We start from the raw sequence: 8,082 nt of genomic DNA on the forward strand, positions 1-8,082 counted from the left end.
CGCCACACAAGTGCCAGGCAATGACCATCTCGAACAAGAGAGAATCTAACGATCTCCCATTGACATTCAACGGCATTACGATCCCTGAATCCCCCACTATCAACTTCCTGGGGGGTTCCCATTGACCAGAAACTGAACTGGAGTAGCCTTATAAATAGTGTGACGACATGAGCTGGTCAGAGGATAGGAAGCATGCGGTGAGTAACTCACCTCCTGACTCCCCAAGCCTGTCCACCATTTACAAGGCACAAGTCTGGAGTGTGATGGAATACTATCCACTTGCCCGGATGGGTGCAGCTCCAACAACATTCAAAAAGCTCGACACCATCCAGGACAAAGCAACACGCTTGATTGGCACCCCGTCCACAACATTCACTCCCTTCACCACTGACGTACAGTGGCAGCAGTGTGTACCATCGACAAGATGCACTGCAACAATGCACCAAGGCTACTCAGGCAGCACCTTCCAAACCTGCATCCTCTATTGCCTAGAAGGACAAGGGCAGCAGATGCATGGGAACACCACCACCTGAAAGTTCTCCTCCAAGCTACACATCATCCTGACTTGGAACTATATCGCCATTCCTTCACTGTCGCTGGGTCAAAATCCTGGAACTCCCTTCCTAATAGCACTGTGGGTGTACCTACCCCACATGGACTGCAGTGGTTCAAGAAGGAAGCTCACCACCACCTTCTCATGGGCAATTAGGGATGGACAATAAATGCTGGCCTGGCTGGCGACGTCCACATCCCATGAAATAAATAATTAAATACAATAACAGCTCATCTCAATTCCTAGTATTTCTAAATCCCACCAGTCCAACAGAAGCTGAACAATTATTGCATGTTGTGATTGACGGTCTGGTCTGTAAACTGCACTGTATCACAGATTGCTGACATTTGCTAGCTGGAAGTGAGAACTGCAAAATCGGGACAGTAGTTCACATAGTCTGTCAGTGTGAAAGAATCAGGCAATTTGAGGTAATAGAATTTGTCTGTAAATGTTACACTCATATTGCTTTATATTTTTATATTGAAAATAAAAGTAATCATTTCGAGAAAATAGTGACATGTTGTCCAGACTTTGGTAGCCAGTTGTTTTCGTCTTGCACTCAGCAGGGCAATCCACAAGAATACCAATTTAAAGGAAAACAACAACTTTCTTCTGTATGAGAAGAGAGTGCTGATTGGTTGGCAAGTGAGCTCAGATTGGTCGAGGCATTGCCATTCAGAATGCACCAGTTTATGGTAACTGACAGATAACTGCCCAGCTTTGTTTGAAATTTAAACCAGGCAGCTTGACTCTGATTGGTCCAGGCATTGCCCTGTGGAATGAGCCAGTGAATGGCTGTCACTTATTTTGTTTAGCTGAAACTGGCACAACATGTGTGCATGTTCTTTCTGTCTGCAAAGAACAGGGCCCTGTGTATTAATATATGTAGCTTACAGTACACACCAGTGCACCACACTGCGAGCCCTACTGACAGTCTTAAATCGGTTGTCAGTGTAATTCTTAGCACACTGAGAATTATTTAGCAAATGTTGTCCTATTGTGGAATCACATCTCATGTTGGATACTGTGTTTTGAGTTTTGCAAGCACGGGTTGGTTGGGTTGGGCCCATTGCGAACAGCGGAAGGGACATGTTATTTGATACAATCCGCCAGTTTTGGGATGTACGGTCTAGAAACCGAGCATCACACTGGTATTGAAATTCATATATCACGTTACTTATTTGTGTGAAAGGCAGGACGTCTCTTTTGTTTGACAGCAGCATCCTGTTAGTGGCGAACACCACACTTGTTGCTCCTGCATAGTAACAGCAGGAAACAGCTCGCTTCACCTGTTACTCAAATACTGGGGATATATTACCCTTCCAGGGTAATTTGAGGAGACTGGGCACTTTTTAGGGCTCAAAATGACGTCCTTCAGCCCGTTTATAAGTTTGTGCGATATACAGATAGAAATGATCTGATCAGTGTAGCCATTGTAATGCAGGATGTCTTTGATTCGCCCTATTTCAGCATCAAGCTTGCATGGTGAGCAAATGGCTCAGCCCTATTTATGAGGTTGTCGATAAGACCAATCTTATAGCGCGTGGAACTGTAAGAATCCCAACGCGTGTATTGACCAGTGAAGGTATGTTTGCGGTAGAACGTGGTAGAAAACCCCTTAGCAGATTTCTCAACTAGTACATCAAGGAAAGGGAACTCATTTGACAGCTCCATTCCAAAGGTGAATTTGAGTGTAGGATGGAGCCCATGAAGACGTGCAAGGAAATTATTTCATGCAGCTGCGGATTCAAATTTAGCAAACGTATCATCTACATATTGGAAATATGCAAGAGGTCGGAGGTTAGGTGTCATTCCCTTAAAAACAGGCTTGTCATGGAATCCAACAAAGGTGTTTGTGAGAGCTGGGCCGAGAGGGGATCCCATGGCAACACCAGCGATACATGGTGTCAATAAAACTGAACTCGACTGTGCAAGTTGCCGAGTTCATAAGTTCAATGAATACGGATTCACACAATGGTGACGGGTCTAGATCACCATGATATAGCACTGCAGTGCAAATATCTATGGCTTCCTGAAGTGGTACATTGGTGAATAGGCTAGCAATGTCAAATGAACACATGGACACGGCATTGCTATCGATATGCAAGTCCTGTATGGTCTTCACAAATGTGAAGGAATCCTTCACTGTGCATGTGGAGAACTTGCTCAAAAACTGGTTGTAACAATTTGCCCAACCATTTGGCAAATTCATTTCAGGATACTATTTACATTACTTCAAATAAAGAAAACACAACGACACAAAGAATTGAGCACAACGCTGAAAGTTTCACAGCAAATAGTCAAATGGGAAAAGGATGAAATACAGAAAGAAAAAGCCTAAAATACTGAAAACACTCAGCCAGTCCGGAAACAACTGTGGAGAAGAGAAGCTTGGGTTAGTGGTCCAGTTCTGTGACCCTTCTATAGACCTGAAACATTGCTCCTACCTTCCTCTCTCCACAGATACTGCTGGAACTGCTGAGTGTTTCCAGAATCTTCTGTTATTATTTAGATTTCCAGTGTGTGCAGTATTTCTCTTTTTGAAAATAAAATATTCCCTGAGAGGAATGGAACTTTACATAAAAAATAGGAGTGGGCCATTCGGCCCATCGAAATAGCTCTGCCATTCAATAAGATCACAGCTGATCTCCTACATCAACTCCATCTTACCACACTAGCACAGATCCCTTGATTCCCTTAGTATCCAAAAACCTATCGATCTCTCTCTTGGATATACCCAATGATTGAGCATCCACAGCTCTACAGTCACAGAGAGATACAGCACTGAAACAGGCCCTTCGGCCCACCGAGTCTGTGCCGACCAACAACCACCCATTTATACTAATCCTACATTCATCCCATATTCCCTACCACATTCCCACCATTCTCCTACCACCTATCTACACTGGGGGCAATTTACAATGGTCAATTTACCTATCAGCCTGCAAGTCTTTGGCTGTGGGAGGAAACTGGAGAACTGGAGCACCCGGCGGAAACCCACGCGGTCACAGAGAGAACTTGCAAACTCCGCACAGGCAATACCCAGAACGGAACCGAGGTCACAGGAGCTGTGAGGCTGCGGTGCTAACCACTGTGTGTAGAGAATTCCAAAGATTCACAATGCTTTGAGTGAAAAAAAATTCTCCTCTTCTCAGTCCTAAATGATTGAGCCATTTATACTGAGACTGTGATCCCTAGTTCTAGATCCCCAGCCAGAAGAAACATCCTCCCAGCATTTACCCTGTTAAATCCCTTAAGATTTTTAGGTGCCAGTCAGATTACCTCTCACTCTTCTAAATTCTGAGGAATATTTTTTTTTTCCAAAATATACTTTATTCATAAAAATCTGCAAAAATTACATTGCCAAACAGTTTCAAACAGCACCAAAAAATACAAACATTGCAAGGGAGATCAGTTTCCTTCAATACTGTCATGAGTTTTTTCACAACCCTTCCGTTTCACAATTGTCATGCCAATCAGTTTTACATTTACAGCAATTGAGAATATTAACGATACAGTTCAAGGGGTTTCCCATGGATCCAGCCCATCAGTCCAGCTTGGTGGGGGGACCTTACACTGTGGTCTTTCCCCATTGAGCCTTTGCTGCGGCTGCCCCAAGCTTTAGTGCGTCCCTCAGCACGTAGTCCTGGACCTTGGAATGTGCCAGTCCGCAACATTCGGTGGTGGACAACTCTTTGCGCTGGAAGACCAGCAAGTTTCGGGCAGACCAAAGGGCGTCTTTCACCGCATTGATAGTCCTCCAGCAGCAGTTGATGTTTGTCTCAGTGTGCGTCCCTGGGAACAGCCTGTAGAGCACAGACTCCTGTGTTACAGAGCTGCTTGGGATGAACCTTGACAAAAACCACTGCATCTCTTTCCACACCTGCTTTGCAAAGGCACATTCCAGGAGGAGGTGGGCGACCGTCTCTTCCCCACCACAGCCAACGCGGGGGCACTGTGCGGAGGGGGCGAGACTTCGGGTGTGCATGAAGGATCCGACGGGGAGGGCCCTTCTCACCACCAGCCAAGCTACGTCTTGGTGCTTGTTTGAAAGTTCTGGTGATGAGGCATTCGCCAAATGACTTTGACGGTCTGCTCGGGGACCCATCCAACAGGATCCACCGTCTCCTTTTCCCGTAGGGCCTTGAGGACATTCCGTGCAGACCACTGCCTGATGGACCGGTGGTCAAATGTGTTTTCCCGCAGAAACTGCTCCACGAAGGATAGGTGGTACGGCACGGCCCAACTGCATGGAGTGTTCCGCGGCAATGTGACCAGGCCCATTCTTCGCAACACCGGGGACAGATAGAACCTCAGCACGTAGTGACACTTGGAGTTTGTGTACTGGAGGTCTACACACAGCTTGATGCAGCCGCACACGAAGGTGGTCATCAGGATGAGGGCCACGTTGGGTACATTTTTCCTGCCCTTGTCCAGAGATTTGAACATCGTGTCCCTCCGGACCCGGTCCATTTTAGGTTCCCAGATGAAGCAGAAAATGGCTCAGGTGACTGCCACAGCGCAGGAGTGGGGTATGGGCCAGACCTGCGCCACGTAGAGCAACAACGTGAGCGCCTCGCACCTGATGACCAGGTTCTTACCCACAATGGAGAGAGATCGCTGCCCCCACATGCCCAACTTTTGTCGTACCTTGGCTACTCGCTCCTCCCAGGTTTTGGTGCACGCCCCGGCCCTTCCGAACCATATCCCCAGCACCTTCAGGTAATCTGATCTCACGGTGAAGGGGACAAAGGATCGGTCAGCCCAGTTCCCAAAGAACATGGCCTCGCTCTTGCCGTGGTTAACTTTGGCTCCCGAGGCCAGTTCGAACTGGTCGCAGACGCTCATCAGTCTGCGCACGGACAGCGGATCCGAACAGAAGACGGCGACGTCATCCATGTACAGGGAGGTTTTAACCTGAGTGCCTCTGCTGCCTGGGATTGTTACCCCTCTTATGCTCGCATCCATCCTAATAGACTCAGCAAAGGGTTCAATACAGCAAACAAACAAGACAGGGGAGAGAGGGCAGCCCTGTCTGACTCCAGATTGGATCGGCAAACTTTCCGATTCCCACCCGTTGATTCTGAGGAATATCGGCCTCGTCGACTCAATCTCTTCTCATAGGACAATACCCTCATCCCAGGAAGCATTCAAGTGACACTTTGATACACTTCCTTTAAGGCAAGTATATCCTTCCTTAGGTAAGGGGAACCAAAACTGTACACAGGTGTGATCTCACCAAGGCTCTGTCTAATTGCAGTCAAACTTCTTTATTCTTATAAAAACTCTTCACAATGTTGAACACAACTATTAACTGCCCCATTAACATCTCTGCTCTAAGAACAAGGACCCCAGCTTCACACACCCCAGACCCCTATTCTTTCCACATTAGCTGAATTCCTGCATCTCTGATACATTCTAGTAAATCTCCTCTGCACCCTCTCTAAGGCCTTGCCATTCCTGCTAAAGTGTGAAACATGGAATTAGAAACAATGCTCTAGCTGAGGCCTATAACCAGTGAGATTTATAAAGGTTCAGCCTCAATTCCTTGTCTGTGTCCCGTACTCCCATTTCTGGTTTCTGACTCAATGTCGGCTCTGAGCTGTTGAAACTGCCTGAATAAATATTTCCACCCAATAAAGCGCTCGGAATGTGAGAAGGGACAAAGTGAGTGACCAAGTACATCAACTCCAAGTAAAACTCCACCATGTAGTGAAAACACTCAAAACACAACGGCTCTTTTAAGAGCCACCCACAATCTCTCTGAAAAAGCTGCACCAACATCTCTCTAGAATTGGTTTATTTCATTGGTTTTAATGCTCAGTAACTCTCTGGAACTTTCTCACTGTCTTTGTGTTTTCTGTTTCAATCTGGTATGGAGATTCTGGGAAGATGAGTTTCACTGCCTGGGAGGATCTTTGTGGTTTTCCTGCAGAAACACAAAACAAAGTCTCTTTTCAGAGTCACCCACCGCCTTATAGGGACAGCAGTGACATGGGAATGGGAGCTGGGGTGTGTTTTATGCCGGAAATATCAGTTAATGATTTATGTTGTGCTCTCGTTATATTCCAATCTCTGAATTGAGCCTTTCCACCGCACCAGGGTTATGGGGAGAGTTTTCATCGTTTCTTTTCCAAACGTACAGACGATGTTACAAAGTTGCTGATTTACCCAGATGGCGGATTCTCCCCTCACAGTGAAAAGTAACATCACACCTTTACATCTGCCCATTGTTTTATAATTGAATAATTAGTCAAATGGAATTATTTGTGATGTTATTTCCCCCGAGACGGTGTTTCCTGCAGTGAAACTGATCAGTTTCAGCTCAGTCATTCAGGGACCTGGAATTCCTGCAGTTTGAACCCGCTGTAACCCCAGCCCACTTCTGATTGGTCACCCTCTTCTCAGAAAGTCAGTGACAGCACATGAGGAGGCCATTCGCCCCATTAAGTCTATGTCGGGCTTCCAATCTGTTCAGTCCCCGACTCGATCCCCAAAGCCCTGCATTGACCTTTGGGTCAAAATGACCGTGGCAGGACTCGAACCTGCAATCTTCTGATAACATCATGGAATATACCGAAGTCAGACACCTTATCCATTAGGCCACACGGCCATTAACTCACATGAATGATTCAATCAGAGAACCTCGAAGCACAAAATACAAAAAATCATTGGTTGAACCTGTCAACCTGGCACAATATTTGAATTTGTGAAAGCCGCCAATTTCACTTTGGAAAAGAAGTGATCGACTGGAAAAGTACATAAAAATCTATTTTCCCGTAGCGGTTTAAATAAACTTTTGAAACACAATTTTGCTTTTACCGACTCAAATTGCTGGTGCTATTTTATGAACAGCTTTATTTTGCCAATTTTTGTCAACTTCTCATCCGTAACTGACAGTAAAAGACTCCGTTCAGCAATCTTTCACACGACAAATAACTCAAACTCGGTGTGGAAGTAATAAATTACAGACTATTGGTAATTCCCCTTCACACAGGCTTCAGGGGGACAGTGAGAAGCCACTGAAATAGTTGCTTCATCCTTTTAAAAGGTTCCCATTCTGTCCTGTTACTGACATGTTGGAATCAGATTTGTATTTAACAAGTTATTTCTGTGAAAACAAAATCCTCAACGGACCAGCTGGGAATCTGGGAATCACTGTAGTAAAATAAAAGGCTTTTGATTGAGAAGACGGGACCGTCTCACCAGCAGCCGGGTTACATTCCCCTCACATCCTTATTCAGTGAGCAGCTCTTTCCCTCGAGAAATAGACAGCAGCAGTTGGAAGTTCAGTAAAAGGATCGGTTCATTGAGACAAGTTTCTGACTGACAGGTGGTGCTGAATATTAATACAAGAAGGTCCTGGAATGGGAAACAAGTGTCCAGAGTGGGGTCTGAAATCAGGACAGGGAAATGGCCAGCACTGACACAGATCATTTCATTATTACATTGATATCTGACTGTCTATAAGGAGAAGCGAGTTAAACACATGATGGTGAAAGGAATGGAAGATGACGCTGGTTGTTCTA

The 8,082-nt window shown here is 45.7% G+C and overlaps 1 non-coding gene across 1 annotated transcript; it reads right to left on the reverse strand.

The window, feature by feature from the left end:
* Positions 1–7,077: 7,077 nt before the first annotated feature.
* On the reverse strand, positions 7,078–7,166 carry trnar-ucg (transfer RNA arginine (anticodon UCG)). Its single transcript is given in 2 exon segments — positions 7,078–7,113; positions 7,130–7,166. It is a non-coding gene; the product is annotated as a tRNA-Arg (tRNA).
* Between the last annotated feature and the right edge of the window lie 916 nt (positions 7,167–8,082).

Source organism: Heterodontus francisci, chromosome 35, assembly GCF_036365525.1.
Source record: "Heterodontus francisci isolate sHetFra1 chromosome 35, sHetFra1.hap1, whole genome shotgun sequence".
In the NCBI taxonomy this organism is placed as follows: Eukaryota; Metazoa; Chordata; class Chondrichthyes; order Heterodontiformes; family Heterodontidae; genus Heterodontus; species Heterodontus francisci.